General features: G+C 42.3%; 1 protein-coding gene across 2 annotated transcripts in view; it reads right to left on the reverse strand.

Annotated features, from left to right (window-relative positions):
• Positions 1–16,198, reverse strand: part of Gpat4 (glycerol-3-phosphate acyltransferase 4) — a 42,604-nt gene extending 26,406 nt beyond the window's left edge. The window contains exon 1 of one of the 2 annotated variants that reach the window (XM_052751838.1): positions 16,069–16,198. The gene's annotated coding sequence lies outside the window, so the exon portion shown is untranslated. Of the gene's footprint in view, positions 1–14,510; positions 14,627–16,068 lie in introns of those variants that run through there. The other variant, XM_052751840.1, reaches the window with a different exon arrangement.
• Positions 16,199–16,661: the final 463 nt, after the last annotated feature.

A 16,661-nucleotide genomic window follows, 5' to 3' on the forward strand; every position in this document is an offset into this window, starting at 1 on the left:
AGTTTTGTCCCAATACATAGTTCAAGAAACTGAACTTACCATCAATTTTGATCAATGTTTTATGAACTAATATGTGTTATGTCAGGGCTGGTAAAGTAGCTTAGTGGGTAAGGGCCCTTGCCACTAAATTAAGGCCCTACGTTTGGTCCCCAGAACCCACATGGAACAAGGTACAATTAATTCCCACAAGCTGCCCTCTGACTTCCACATAGGCACCATGGAACATTCATATGTAGACATACACACACGAAACAAACAATAAAAAATGGTATTCCGGCTGGCACCGAGCTAAAAGCATTATCCACACACTGTCCTCATTGATTCTCCTAACAACTCTATGGTTGAGTCATCACCACTACCATTTACAAATGAGGATAGTAAAATTTAGGAGACAACTAAACTTCCCAGGGTCACAAAACCTGTTAGTACAGCAGAAGTCGGGACAAGGGATCATCTTATACCATGCTCTTTAACAATATTTATGGCTTCCTACATCCCAAAATACCCTGAAATAATCAGTACCTTACTTATGCAAGGTGCAACAGGACTTCCTATAGAGAAAAACCACAGGATAGATCTGGAATCACGTATCAGAATTTGCTGTTCTCAGAATCTAAGTACATGAGGGTTTGTTTTTGTTTTTTTTTCATTTTTATAAACTGGCTAAACTCATTACACGCCAGATTTCTAACCACATCCCCAACGTGACTGAGGAATTTGCGTCACTGTGTTCCTTACACCTGTCAGGGCCTAGCCTAATTCAAGAGCCATACCTCTACTCTATCCTGGCCCCTGTTCTCCCTTGGCCAGCATTCCCATGAGAAGATGCAGCAAGAGCCCTCTGTCCCATTGCCCAAGGTTACCTCGAATTCCAGGGGCCCAGAATGACTGTCACATATCAAATTTGACCCCACATGTCAAAGCTTTGAACATTCTTCTTTGTATCACAATCGGTTGAGAATTCCCAAGGTAATTCTGAGTTCATGTCCCCAAAACACTAAAATAAACACATGTAGCAACACATTCATTTCTTCAGTTAGTTCAAGAGTTGGTCAACCACACATATCTGGCTATGGTTTGTTTTATAAGGCTGTGGAGCTTGGTATGGCTTTTACAACTTTAAAGAGATATGGAAATAAGAATGTGTGACAGAGACTAGGGCCTGCAAAAGCCTAAAAAACTGACCACTGAGCCTTCACAGAAATGGCTTGTACCTATCCTTTTTTCCATGAGAGGTGGTGACCTCTTCCCCTCACCCCATCCTTCCTAGAGTACTTGCTCATGAAAGCTGGACTCCAAACAAGAGAACACTGAACTAGTCTGACGAGTTCTCTGGCCAACACCAATATTCACATAAATTCTTAGAAGTAGAGGAAACAATACACAAACTGCAGTTATCTCCTACACACCTTGGAGGATTAGTAGAAATACTAAGGTCAGAAGTAACTGAAATATCAGAAAACTGTTCATTTAGGAGAAGATATATTATTTCGCCTCAAGTAGCATGTAACACTACCTCTTAAGGATGTGTGGTAGGGAAAACATTAATTAGTATTTGCTTATTCTCTTAGCTTCCATAGCCAGATTCCTGCCAAACACTGAGAATCACATTATCTAAAAGCTCCCCACTCTCCCGCACCAACCCCCCCCCAAACTTCTTAACTGTTTCAGAGAAAAACACAAGACCCAACTAGTTCTGAGTATCAGGAAGGAAGTTTCATTGTAGTCAGAGACAGAGCCAACTGCTGAACTAGGTAAACTTTTTAATCCTCAGTAGTTTCCAAATGTCCTCGATCCTTGGAGTGACTAATTCCGTATATATTCACTGGACAGATATAGTATGTGCTGGATATTACGTTAACAGTCAGTGAACAAATAATCGAAAGACAAGAGTCAAGTGAAAAAGCAAACACAAAGTCACTGTTTCAAACTTTCACAATGGCTAAGTAGGAAAAGACAGGAGCCCCAGAAAAGGTTGGGAAATTAATTGTTTAAATTCATTTAAACATCTATGCCAGTTCAGATCTAGTCACAGGTATGTGGCAGGGGCTATTACCACTCCTAAACACAGAAATATTTTCACAAAGTATTCTGAGAAGTAACTCCTATCTTCATCAGGTGACCATGCCTGTCAGAATATGTAGAGATCTGAGATGTCATATGGTAACTCTAAAGGGATACTAACAGTGCCCTTTTATTAAAAGTAAATGGTTAAGGCTGGTGGATGGCTCAGTAAACAGAAGCACTTACTGTGCAAACCTCATGTCCAAGTATGATCTCTGAAGGAAGGAGAAAACTGACTCCAAAAGCTGTCCTCTGCTCTTTACATGTCCACACATATGCCCTCATATGTGTGTATATACACACACACTCACTCACTCACTCACAAATTAAATTTTAAATTGTTTAGCCCATACAGGGATACATTTTTTTAAGCACACAAAGTACATGCTTGTCACACATTAGATGCCAATTAACAGTTCATACTATTCCCTCTGCAAGGAACTGTCCTAATTAGCTGTATGTGTCAACTTTACACAGCTTTCACACATACACATCTGTGAAAGGAAGGACTGCTCAAACTAGACTGATCTGTGCGCATGTGTACTGGGGATTATCTTGATTGCTAAGCAATGGTTCTCAACCAGAGTTGATTTTTTTTTTTTACACCCCTTGGGAGCATTTAACAACTACAGGTATGTTTGGTTGTCATAACTTACAACAGGGATATCATTGGCACATGGTGCAATGGAGCTGGGACACTACTGAAATTGTCAGATACAGGATTGTCCCGTAACAAAGAATTACCTTGTCTAAATATTCATAGTGCTGGAGTTGAAAACTCTATATTAATGCACATGCAAAGGAAGCAGATGCAACTGCACTTTAAATATCTTAAAGAATGCCAAGCCCATCAGCAGAAGACACAATGGCACACTATCTTTTTTTAAAAAAGAGATGGGCTGGAAAGACGGCTCAGTGGTCAAAAGAACTTGCTGTACAAGCAGGAAGACCCGAGTTCACATCGTAGCACACACACAGTAAGTCTGGTGTCCAGAGCACAACTGCAACCCTAGCTCCGAGGCAGGAGGAAACAGGAGGATCACTAGGGATTGTTGGCTTCCAGCCAAGCTAAATAAATAAGTAAATTAAAAAAAAAAAAAAAAGAAAAAGAAACTTTGAGTCCCAGGTTTAGGGAGAGACACTGCCTCAAAGGAATAGGCAGAGGGTGAGAGGACACCTGGATACCCTTTTCTTCTATAGGCCTGCATACACTTACACAGAGACAGACAAACACATATGCAGATAAATAAATCTTTTAGTGAGTGAGTGAGTGAGTGAGTGAGTGAGTGAGTGAGTGGGGGGGGGGAAGGATAGATTATGGCAGAACACCTGCTTAGCTATGCTCCGGGGTTCTATCCCCCAATACACACAGCAGGAAGGTAGGGGGAGCACATCTACACATACAATGATAAAAAAACAAACAAGCAATGTTTTAGTAGGATGTGACAGCTCATGTTTGTAAACCTAACACTGAGGAGGCTGAATCAGGAGGATTGCAATTTTGAAGCCAGTATGGGCTACATATATAGCCCAACCAATATAAAAAATACAACCTCCCAGCTAGAAGCAGAATAATGTCTACAATAAATACCAATTATGAAGAAGGAAATGAAAAAAATATACCAAGTTTACAGCTATTTGCATATAGTATCTCTAGGGAAATACAAATAAGACACAGGGTACATGCTGTAGGTGCCTCTCAGAATTAATACCACTGTTCATCCTTTCAGCATCTTTAAAACTGCATTGAGTAATTTCAGTAGGTAACAGTTTCAGTTCACTGAAAAGAGACACCCTATAGTTTAAATCATGGCTTACTCCTGTAATAGTGTGAATGGGATTTGGGGTCAATTATTCAATCTCTTTCAGCGCCTGTTCAGCAATACCTACTGACCGAAAGGACTGCTCAAAGAATGTAAGATCTGGCTATCCTTGAAGACAAACCATGAGAAAGGGAACTTGAATGTCCTATTTGTAGGATGTGTATTAGCTAGCCACTATGGAAAACCAGTATAGAGTCCTCGAAACACTAAAAAAAGAACTTCCAATATAATCTAGCAACTCCACTACTTATCCAAGAAAGGAAATCATTACACCCAAAAGATACAAGTTTATCACATTACTATTGACAATAGCTAAAACATGTCCTAGTATGTACCCAAATAAAATAAGCAATCAACTTAGCTCCCTTCAGTAGATAAGTGGGCAAACAAACTATGTGTGGTACATATACACAATGGGATTTTATTTAGCCAAAAAAAAAAGTGCAATTCTCATTTACAGCAACATGGATGGAACTGGAGGTCAATATATCAAGCAAAATAAGTCAGACACAGAAAGACAAGCATCACATATTCTTACCCGTGGAAACAGGTTAGTCAACTCTGTAAAGAATGAACTGGAACAGTGATCACTAGATAGAGGAGTAGGGTGGAATGAGGTGTTAGGGAGTTCAATAAGGGGCACCAGGGCCACAAGATGGCTCAGAAGTAAAGGCACTTGCCACCAAGACTGATGATCTGAGTTCAACTCCTGAAAGGAGAGAACTGATTCCCACAAGCTGTCTCTGGCCTCCACACATGTGCTCTAGCATACATACATGTGCTCACACATATACCCATGAATAAATAAATGTAACTAAAATATATATAAACAAGGAGCACCAAAGTCCAACTGGAGGGAAGTACTGAGTTTTTAAGCACAATAGGTTAAAATAACCTATAATATATTCCAAAATGGCTGGGAAAATATGGAATTTCCAGTATATAAAATGATTGTTTAGAGAGAAATGTTTCTTTACCCTGGCATGATTAAATTGCACACATGTATTGGATCGCCATAATGATGTATAAATATGTTTCAGTAAAAGAACTCAAAACAGGAGATTATGAGATAATAAACAAATGGTCTGCACAGTGTCCTGAGTGAAAAGACCTCCACTGAATTCAGTGAAGAAAATGTTTGGTGCTCAAAGATAGCGCACTGTGTGAATACATAAGCTAACATAAAACCGTCACAGTAATTCTAAGAGGACAGAAACCAGTGGCATTGATGGCAGGGCTGGAGGCACTGTGGACTAGAAGCAGACCCAGCTACAGCTGTATCTAGGTCCACTACTGGCTCCATCAGGATGTACATATGAGTCACCCAGGCCTCAGTCCAGACAAAATTAATCAGAATCTCTGTGGAGGGACACTTCTAATAGTGTACTAGACTGTGATAAAACTTCCCAGTGTCACACAACCAGTGAGTGGCAGAACAGGAATCAGAACAAGGCTCTCTGTTTCCTAGCCCATACTCTAACAACTGCACCTTCTTATTTCCCAAAGTTCCAAGAACTAAATTAACACTTGCCTCATGGCAGACCTGTTCACCAGAACTTCTTGGTAACTAGAGAAAGTCCCAGGGAAATCTGGATTCACGTTCAAAAGAAATAAATGTGTAAGTATTTCTAGGAAACTTGAGTGATTCTAATGTGTGGCTGGAATTGGGGTCAGGATTATTACCCATGAACTCAGCTAAGAACAAATATAACTGAGAAAGCCACTAACCATCTTTGATGATGTATACCTGTAAATAAAAGGCATCTAATTCTCTAAGTAGAAAAGGGGGAAGGGAATATAAACAAATGTAGGTACACTGATAAGAAAGCTCATGAGAGGATATGAAACTGCATCTTAGATTGCAAACTCTGGTAAAAATCATTCTGTGTTAGAGATCACTCAGATGAGATTAAGGTGGTTGTCAACTAGAAAAAGGAGACTTATTCTGGTCACCCTTAAGGTAGAGAATTGGTATTATTAGCAGTTATGGAGGGTATAAATTTTAGCACAATAATAAAAATTCAATCCGAGTGCTGGAGAGATGGCTCAGTGGTTAAGAGCAATTGCTGTTCTGCCTAAGTACCTGTGTTCTAAGAACCTGGGTTCCCAGTACCCATACGGAGGCTGGGATCATCATCTATAACTTCAGTTCCATGGGATTCAACAACCTCTTCTGTGCATCAATCAGCATCTTCCAGTTAGCATACAAAGGACTACAAATTACATGATTTAAATGCAATCAATAAATTTATAAAGAAATAGAATAATGGTGGCCAGGACTGCAGAAAAGTGGAAAGACTGGGACTAATAGTTAAAAAGTGTGGGTTCTTTCTAAAGTGATGAGAATGTCCTAACTTGACTGGTGATTCTTGCACACATCTGTTCATATAGTCACAATTGAATTGGATGCTTTATGTGTGTGGGTGGTTACTTTGGCTCAGTTTTATTTTATCATGGAGAGAAGGCACGGCGTAATTCAGAGACAAGAACATGTAAGAGGGACTCTGTATCTTAGCAGCAGATAGAAGGCAGAGAGGCAAGTGTGTGTGTGTGTGTGTGTGTGTGTGTGTGTGTGTGTGTGTGTGTGTGTGTGTTAAATGGAAGAGTGGTATAGTGGGTGAATTTTAAATTACTTTTAAAATATTAAGTTATTAAAAACTAGTAAGTGGGACTGTGGAGTTTTCTGTCTACTGGTTTCTAAAATTGTGGAACCTAAGCACTTAAAATCTCTGCCAACAGTACCAATCAACCAGATCAAGCTATCAGTTTAGTGCTTCAAACAAGAGCTTGATAAACTGAAAGTATAAACATTAATTATCATTTCAAAGCTGGAGGCAACCAGCTGATGACAAACCACAAAGTTACAACAACCACTGAGAATCCAGTCCAGCCTCTGCATTTTATAAGCTCTGAGGGTTAAATAGTAACTAAGGTAAACCACAGAACAGAAACAGGACTTCTTCGGCTTCTTGCTGTTGAGTGGGTTCAACTTCAGACCTGGCAATGTTCATTTCTGATGAGATGGCAAACATGACTCCTAGGCACAGCGGGGCTGATTTCATTTTAACTGTTTTCAGTAGTGAATGGAAAGAATGGCCTGAATGGGATGCTGCAGCTCAGTAGGAAGTATATTTCCCCAGACACAGAGAAGCACTGAGGCTATGGTAAAGTGAACCTAAACAATCACCAATATACATACATTTGAAATCTGCTCTGGATAAGATAAAATATCCAAGGTAGAATCAGATTACAATAGGCAAAGGTTGACTCAGTTCACTGGGAAGAGTGGGGCTGGGTTCAGGGTCTTGTTCTCTCCCAACCCCCAAGGTCATTCTCAACTCACCAGGGTTAGCATTGGCTAATAAGTAACATGGTACACCAAGTTCACTCCAAAAAATAGAAAAGTCTCTTAAAGCTAAGGAAAAACAAGTATTTTGATATACAGTATCATCCACTTAAGACAGCATGTAGATGGCTCAGCAGTGAAGAGCACTTCCTTGCAAAGGACCCAGGATTGGTTTTTAGCAATCACATGGTTGTTCACAAACATCTGTACCCCAGCCACAGGTTATCAGATGCCCTCTTCTAGCCTTTGCGGGCATTACAGGCACATGGTGCATACTGCAGGTAACACACAGACATTTTTAAAAAACAGAAAGGATGGGAGGGGCTGGAGAGATGGCTAGTGGTTCAGAGCACTGGCTCCTCTTGCAGAAGACCCAGATTTGGTTCCCATCACCCACATGGTCTATACATGTATATACATAGTTATATAACTCTAGTTTCAGTGTGTGTGTGTGTAGGTCCAACACTGTTTTTAGGTCTCAAATGGCACACTGCATGCATGTGGTGCTTATATACATGCAAACAAAACACTCACACATAAAAATAAACCTTAAAATTTAAAAAAAAAATGACAATGTAGGGCCTAGCAAGATGGCTTGGTAAGGGCACTTGCTGTGAAAGCCAAAGGGGCCTAAATTCAAATCAACAACAAAAAAGTTCAGTAGCAATCCTTCCATGTTTCAAGTAAGACTGTTGAATCCTTGTGAAAAAAGATTTTAATGCCAGTAATAGGGCAAGTGAGATAGCTCAGGGTATAAAGGTGCTTACTAAGCCTAATGACTTGAGTCCAATCCCTGGGAATCAGATGATGGAAAGAGAATCAGCCGGGAATGTTGATGCACACCTTTAATCCCAAAACTGGAAGTAGAAGCAGGCAGTTCTCTGTGTGTGAGGCCAGTATGGTCTACACAGCAAGTTCTGGCCAGCCAGAGCTATATAGTGAAACCCTGTCTTTTTTTTTAAAAAAAAAGATTTATTTATTATGTATACAATGTTCTGCCTGCGTGTATGCCTGCAGGCCAGAAGAGGGCACCAGATCTCATTACAGATGGTTGTGAGCCACCATGTGGTTGCTGGGAATTGAACTCAGGACCTCTGGAAGAACAGCCAGTGCTCTTAACCTCTGAGCCATCTCTCCAGCCCAAAACCCTGTCTTAATAAAGAGACAGAACTGACAAGTTGTTCCTCTGACTTCTACCCTCACACCATAAAACACACAAGCTCCTATGTGTACACACACACACACACACACACACACACACACACACACACACACACACACACTTTAGATATAAGTAAATGGTAGCATAATTAGTAGTGATAACATTTGAATACCTAGAGAGGACATAAATATGAATGGCAAATAATCATGAAAAGGTGCTCCATATTATGTTAGGGAAATGCAAATTAGAATGATCAGATTCCATTTTATGTGTCATGACTATGTATGTGTCAAACTAAAAAGACAGCTTTATCAAGTATGGGATGTACAATTACTGAAACTCCTTGTACTCCTAGTGCAAATACAAAACGCAATAACTAATTTAGAAAACTGGTTAAACATGAAAGGACCTTGAAGTCAGCATAAGATACCTCAAGACCAAGTTCTCAAGACAAAGGAGAAGGAAAAAGGAACAAAAGAGAGCAGGAAGAGACATTTGCCCCGGAGGGACAAAGGACTCCGTCTGGCTAGAGAGGAGACAGATGTGGCCCATAAGCAAATGGCAGTTTACGTTCATAAAGGGAAAGTGTTAGAATAGTTGGTTAGTTTTGATAGGGCATGTTAATTAGGGCAGCCAAAAAGGGGCTTTTGATTATTGGACTTCAATGCTTTTGATAGCTGGACTTTAGTAGTCAGCTTCAAGGGGAGGAAGTGGCCAAATAAGGGAACAGATCTTGGTGGTTAGCTTTAGGAGTGCAATCTGTACTCTAATGGTTTAGCAGGTAGAGGGGATGGGGGAGAAGGGTAAGGCAAAAACTGTTGGCACCATGTTTGCCACGACTGGGCCTACAAGAGCCCTTCAAAATATACTGTGATGGTTTGTTTTGTTCAAGGCCAACTCAAAAAAGAAAGCTGTGAGTGGTGGCTCAGAGCTGAAATCTCAACACTGGAGAGGCTGAGCAAGGAAGGCCATGGATTTGAAGCCAGCCTGGGCTACAATTGTGAGGTTTCAGGACAACTTGAACTATAGAGACTTTGTTTTAAAGATTAACACAGCAACTGGGTTTGGTAGTGTACATCTTTAATCCCAGAACTCAGAAGGCAGAAGCACATAGATCTAAGTTTGAGGCCAGCCTGGTCTACACAGTGAGGTTCAGGCCAGCCAAGACTACATAGGTAGACCCTATCTCAATAAATAAATAAAGGGCGAGGGACACCCTGAGAGAGCCTTCCCAGAACACACAAGGACTGAGGTCCTACTTCAGCACTCACACACAAACACATATACTGAGGGGTAGGTATATGAATCACTGTCCTCTTAAGGGAGGAGACACCACAAGCATCGCAATCCCAGAACTTAGGAGGTAGAAGCAAGACTGAAAGGCCAGCTAGTTACATGGAGACTTTGAACCAAGCCTGCATTAAACTGTCTCAAAAACTCAATGGTGGAACAGCTGGATCAAACTTGGATTGTCAGTCTTAGTGGCAAACACCGTTACCCACTAAGCAATCTCATCAGCCCAAGTGGTTTTATTTATTTATTTATTTATTTATTTATTTATTTATTTATTTATTTATTTATTTATTTATTGAGACAGGGTTTCTCTGTATAGCTTTGCACCCTTCCTGGAGCTCACTCTTAGTCCAGGCAGGCCTCTAACTCAGAGATCCACCTGACTCTGCCTCTCGAGTGCTGGGATTAAAGGCATATGCCACCACCGCCCGGCCAGCCCAAGCTTTTAAAACTATGTAGTTGACAATTGTACATAAAGTGTTTAATGTGATCTTTTAATACATATTGTATAATCATTAAAGCAAACTAACCAGCATATCACTTTTATTCTTTTAAAAGCAGCTACTATAAAAATTAAAATTGTACATGTGCATACATTTTTAGTAAATAGTATTGATCTAAAACTTTTAAAGGGAAACTCTGAAAGTAATATATTTCCAACAGATAAAAGAGAAAGTATTTTTCTCTCCCTATCATGAGATGGAAAAGTGGGACACGCCCAGAAGATTACCCGAGCTATTTACACAACTGGATGATGGGTTTTGCTTTGATCTGATTTTAACTGTGCCCTGGATCTCTCCTTTTGAAATAACGTATATATGTTGTTTATATTTTACAGGACCACACTGTTTAAGAGAATATGGATTTTTGAAGAAACTTTGGACTTTTTAAAGTGTTGAAATTTTTGCCAAGCATTGTGGCACAAACCTTTAATCCTAGCAGTCAAGAGACAGAGGCAGGTGGATCTCTGAGTTTAAGGCCAGCCTGGTCTACATAGCAAGTTTCTGGACAACATAATAGAGCAGATGTTCTCAACCTGTGGGTCATGACCCCTTTGAGGGTTGAAAGACCCTTTCACAGGGGTCACCTAAAACTATCAGAACACACAGATATTTACATTATAATTCATGACTAGCAAAATTACAGTTATGAAGTAGCAATAAAAATGGTTTTATGGTTGGAGGTCACCACAACATGAGGGACTGTATTAAAGGGTTGCAGCATTAGGAAGGCTGAGAACCACTATAATAGAGAGAGATCCTAACTTAGTTTTAAAGACCGCAGCCCTTCTAAAGTTAGCATTTTATACTGTTATAATAACATGAGGTTCTGGGGATAAACAAGAAAGGAAAAAAATCATACTTTAACCTGACACAAATTAAGTTACCTGGGAAGTGAGGAGCGGTGGCACACAACTTTGATCCTAACACTTGGGAGGCAGAGGCTGGTTTGAGGCCAGCCTGGTCTACAGAGTGAGTTCCAGGACAGTCAGGGCTACATAGAGAAACCCAGTTTCAACAACAAATTTACCCAGGGAAAAGGAACCTCAACAGAGGAGTTATCTCCATCAGACTGGCCTGTGGGCATGCATGTGGGGCACTTTATTAACTAATTAATGATTGATGTGGGAGGGCCCAGTCCACTGAGCAAGCCACTAAGCAGACTTCCTCCATGGTTCCTGTCCTGACCTCCCTCAATGATCAACGGTGACTGGACTGTGTAAGCCATATAGAACCTTTCATCTCAAAGCTGCTTTTGGTCACCCTGCCTATTGGTTACTTTGCTATTGCTGTGATAAAATACCATGACCAAGGAACTTATAGAAGAACCTGTTTATTTAGGGCTATGGTTATAGAGGAATAAAAGCCCATGAGGATAGAGCAGAGACAGCAGGCATGGCAGCTGCCACAGGATGCTGAAGGCTCACATTCTGAACCACAAGCAAGCAGTAGAGTGGGAATTTAAATGGGAATGGCATGTGACTTTTGAAACCTCAAAGCCACACCTCCTAAGCCTCCCCAAACAAGGCCACCAACTGGGGACCAAGCATTCAAATGCTGGAGATCATGCTGGATAGCTCATTCAAACCACCACATGGTGGAATAAAAAGCAAACCAGGACCCTATGTCAACTATATGTGGCTGCTTCCCATTAAACTCCATCTGTATGACAATTACTGTATTGGTTACAAACTCACAAATGGCCATCCTGAAAGTAAATTTACAACCATGCACAATATACACACAGCCTATACTCATATCTAAATCCAAAGTACTCTATGGTCTAGGGTTTGCTTGTTCACAGCACTCCTTGGAGAACACACTCACATTAAGTGTGAAAACTGATACACAAGTAAAACTCCAGCCATGTACTTGTGCTACACTTTTTGTCACTGTGAAAAAAATGGTCGAGCAACTAACTCAAGGGGAAAAATTTTATTTGGCTCAGCTCCAGAAGGTTCAGTCTAAGGTTGCCTAGCTCCACCGGCTTGGGCAAAACATGGCAGCAGGATGTGTGATAGACACAGGTGTTCACTTCACAGCAGACAGGAAGCAAAGGTGGACTACAGAAAGAAGACATAGCTTTCAAAGGCACAGCTCCTATGACTCACTTCTTACAGCTAGACATTCCTCACCTTTCACCACTGTTCAGTAATGCCATCATATGAATCTACCAAGGGACTAACTCAGAGTCCTCATAATGTTTCTGGAAATATGATCAGATACCCTGAGGTGTACTCCAAAGCATTTCTCAATCCGATGAAGTTAATAATTAAGATTAACCATCACATAGGATGGAAGGGAGATGGGAGAGAAGTAGAGGTATCTAATTTAGTAGAAAGATGGACTATAATCAATAGTTTTGCCATATGCTGTCAATGGATGGAATGTGATTCAAGTAACTCAGTTATATTACTTTTCATTTGGCTTACTAGTTTAAGTTGCATAGGGAATCTCATTAATCAATCCTTAGTCCTCTTGTAAAAATACTCCAGCCCTGAACCAACCAACATACAAATTCACTTAATGAAGTTGTCCCATTTAAATAAAGCATTGTTTTAAAGACAGGTAGCTCATGCAAGAAATCTTGGGAATCGTTATCTTCTGCTTGTATGTACCTCAGTTCCTTTATAAAGAAACAAAAAAAAAAAAAAAAAAGAAAAAAAAGCAAACCACGACCAAAAAACAAACAAAAAAACCTCAACACATTTGAAGAAATTCCTTTAATTGGGCCTTGGAATTATACAGACTGCCTTGTAACATTCACGCTTTCCTAGCTGCAATATTGTTTCTGGGGGGAAAAATGAACGGTTACAGCATAAGGGCATTTTGATCAATAACAAACCACCTAAAGGACAGCAGTCCCCTAAGACTTTACTACTGATAGACACTGTAGCCATCTTATTTTGTATGAATGTCCTCTATAATGTTCCAATAACAAACTTCCTAACAACGTACTTTTCAGAACAGTATCTCTGTGCATGACGGTACTGAAAATTTACTGTTCTTATAAGGAATTTTAATAGCATAGTTTGCTAGAAAATGCATAGTTTTATCAAAACAAAACCTCACCATCTAGCCCAGATTTTTGTTAATAGCACCAAAGGGTTGAGGGGAAAATACTATTGTTCTCTCAGCCATCAAGAGTAAAGCAACTCAACACTAGGGAGGTTATCGACAGCCTGGACTACAAAGGAAGACCTCCCCATCACATATACCCCCAGCCCCCAAAAAAAGGAAAAGGAAAACATCAAGAGTGCACTTCCAATTAGTCTAATTTCTACTAGTAAGTTTCCCAGCAGTGCTGGGGATCAAACCCAGGGACTAAAGCATACTGAGTGCTCCACCATTTGAGCAGAATCCCTAGTGTAATGCCTTTTGTGACTTTATTAAATAGCAGTGAATGTTATCTAAATTCTCATACCTTTTTCTTATTGCCAACCATTTTTAAGTCAGTATTTTCTGAAGTCTTCTAAAAGCTTAATCAGAACTTCTCCTTTGTTCCACATTTATTTTGAAAATAAATTAAAGCATATTCTTATTGTACTATTCTGGACGTCCCTGAGAAAGCTCATGTTAACTCACCTAAACCTTTCATGATGGAGAGCGCTCAAGGCAAAAGAGGCACCTCACTGTGGCAAAGACAGACCTAATTCAGAGTTGGGAAAATGGGATGTTCCTCCTAGAACATGGCCTCTGAGAACTATTGGTCTGGACCAGTCAATGAACCCCTCTAAACATGAAGGCTTGTTAAAAAATAAATGGAAGGAAGGAAGGAAGGAAGGAACAAACGAACGAACTGGACAAGATGATGTGGAAGTTCCCATTCATGTATATGCATATCGAAACCTTCAGAAATCAGGTCTTTTCCTTAGTCATTCTCCATTTAAAAAAAATGTTTCATTATTTTGTGTGTATGAGTGTTGTGTCTTCGCGTAGTTCTGTACATACCTGGTGCCTGAGGCCAAAGGATGCTAGATCCCATGGAACTAGACTTATGGACAGTTATGAGCCACTATGTGGATGTCGGGAATCAAATCTAGGTCTTCTCTAAGAACAGCCCATGCTCTTAAGTTCTAAGCCATTTTATCCAGCTATTTTTATTTTTAATTGTGTAATTGTGTGTGTCTGTGTGTGGCCATGTGCATGTGAGGCTATTGGATCCCCTGAAGCTGGAGTTACAGATAACTGTAAACCACCAAAAGCGCAGGGAACCAAATCAAGGTCCTCTGCTAGAGTAGTGGGCTCTCTTAACTGATGAGCCATCTCTCAACCCCTTCCACGTTACTGAGACAAGGTCTATCACTGAACCTGGATCTTACCAAGTGGTTTGCAGGAATTCTTGTCTCTGCCTCTTAGCAGTGAGATTACAGATGAGAGCCACATCTGGCTTTTTACATGGATGCTGGGGATCTGAACTCAGGTCCTCAAGTTTGTGCAGCACTTTACCCACGGAGCTAAAGGAAAAGTTCTCAAGGAAGAACTTTTAATAGGTTATCTTCCAACAAAAATACATTATAATTTTATGCAATGCCACACTCTTTATTTTGAAACCTAAGCTACTTTTGACAAGTAGGGCTCATTGTAAATCGAAAACTTCTCTGGAGCTGGAGATATATAGTTCACTGGTAAAAAACAAAACAAAAACAACCCCTCCCTACCCATCCATACACAGGAGGGCTAATTTTTTTTTTCTTTCTGAGACATAGCAGAAAAAGAAAATAGGGATGTAGATGGCACAAGATTAACCAATGGTGTTATTGAGACTAAATAATGGGTGTATGTTAGCTAGAAATACTATTTTTGTATATCTGAAATTCCCCAAAATATAGATCTGAAAAGAAAAGTTACTTTCAGAAAGAGAAAGGAACATTCAGCAGGCAAGAGTACAGGAGTTTTGTTCACACGGTCTACGATTTCAGTTTAAGTTTAGATTTAAATGCCCATTCTTACAGGGTTTCGATACAATCTTCAAGGCATGCTGCTGTTCAGCAGAGGTTCTGCTAAAATTAAGGAAAACGAACTCAAACGCAAAGTTCTTCAAGTGCTTTCAAGGCTATCTATTGATAATAAGCGCGAAGAGCTGAGAACGGGATGGAACCATTTCACATAGATTTTCTATAACTTCTGGGCCACCAAAGTTATATCCAAGTAAGATGGCAAGTGAACAGATACGTCAAACTCCCGGGCAGGAGGATGCTGCCCCCGAGGGCAGGAACCAAGGCAAAAGGTAGTGGAGTCTGGGGTGTGACTCGGTGGCTCAGCGGAGTGGACTAGTCTAGAGGAGGACTACCCTCGTATAAAGGGAGCGAGGGAGCCAGACCTGAAAACGACAAATGTGAGCACAGCGTGGGGGGGACACGACACAAGGGTGCATTCCGGGGTTGGGGGGGGGGAGCACCGGTGAGGGCGTTTCCACGTGATCTAACGCCCGCTTCTCTGCCACGCTCCTCAGCTCAGGGCCTCGCAAGGCCGAGGCGTCCAGCGGGAGAAGCGTGGTCAGCTGGAAGAGAAGCCGGCTGAGGAGAGGTGAGGGGGTTGGGGGGAGAAGCGAGAAGGGCTGGCTAGGGGGAGAGGAGAGAGGAGCAGGGTGGGAGGGGAGGGGAGAGAGGTGCGGGGAGGCTGAGGAGAGGGGAAGATGAGGGAAGGGCCGGCTGAGGAGGAGAGCAGGGTGAGCAGGGCGGGCAGATGAGAGAGGAGAGACTCTGCAGGGCGGGCTGATGAGGAGAAGAGGGAGCAGGGCGGGCGGACGGGCGGGAAGGAGCTCGGGCCGCCCGGCTTGCCCCACCGGCCGGACCCCGGACATCGGCTCCCGACCCCGCGCCCCACGCCCGGCCGGGGCCTAGGGCCGTCCGTGAGGACCAGGTCCCTCCAACTCACCGGCCGTCAGGCTCGGCTCCAGTCTTCGCCGACTGCCGCTCCCGCCCTGCCCTGCCCTGCCCGCCGTCGCCGCCGCCGCCGGCCCAGGCCTACGTCACAGCGTGCGCACGCCCGCCTTTGTCTACGCCGCTCGACGTGGTCCACCCCCCCCGCGCCCCGCCCACCCTGCGCTCGCGCTTGCGCCGTTCTCGGGAGGACGGGGCGAGGGAGGAGGGGCGGGGCGAGGGCGACGCCCGCCTCCCGCGGCTGGCTATTGGCCGGCGTGGAGGAGTTGCCCCGCCCCTCCCGCGCAGTAGCCCCGCCCCCGCAGTAGCCCGCCCCGGGCACGGATGCTCTGGGGATCGTAGGTGTGTGCAGAGGTTGCTTTCTGACCCGCCAGTTCGGGCATCATTCCGGGAGAGAGGGAATGAGCCCAGAAGAGCAAGGTTTCTTTACTGAATCACTGTGGGACTTTGTGTACCGTGAGATTCGGTTCTGGCTGGTCACGAAAAGTTAGCTGCCACCCACCCCAGCACCATCGGTCCTGCCTGAGCTGCTCATGATCACACTGAGAAAGAAAGAGTAAGGCGTTGGCTGGTTGGCCAGCTGCAGGT

The sequence above is a fragment of the Peromyscus californicus genome, unplaced genomic scaffold (genome assembly GCF_007827085.1).
Source record: "Peromyscus californicus insignis strain IS unplaced genomic scaffold, ASM782708v3 Scaffold_23__1_contigs__length_62951481, whole genome shotgun sequence".
NCBI lineage: Eukaryota > Metazoa > Chordata > Mammalia > Rodentia > Cricetidae > Peromyscus > Peromyscus californicus.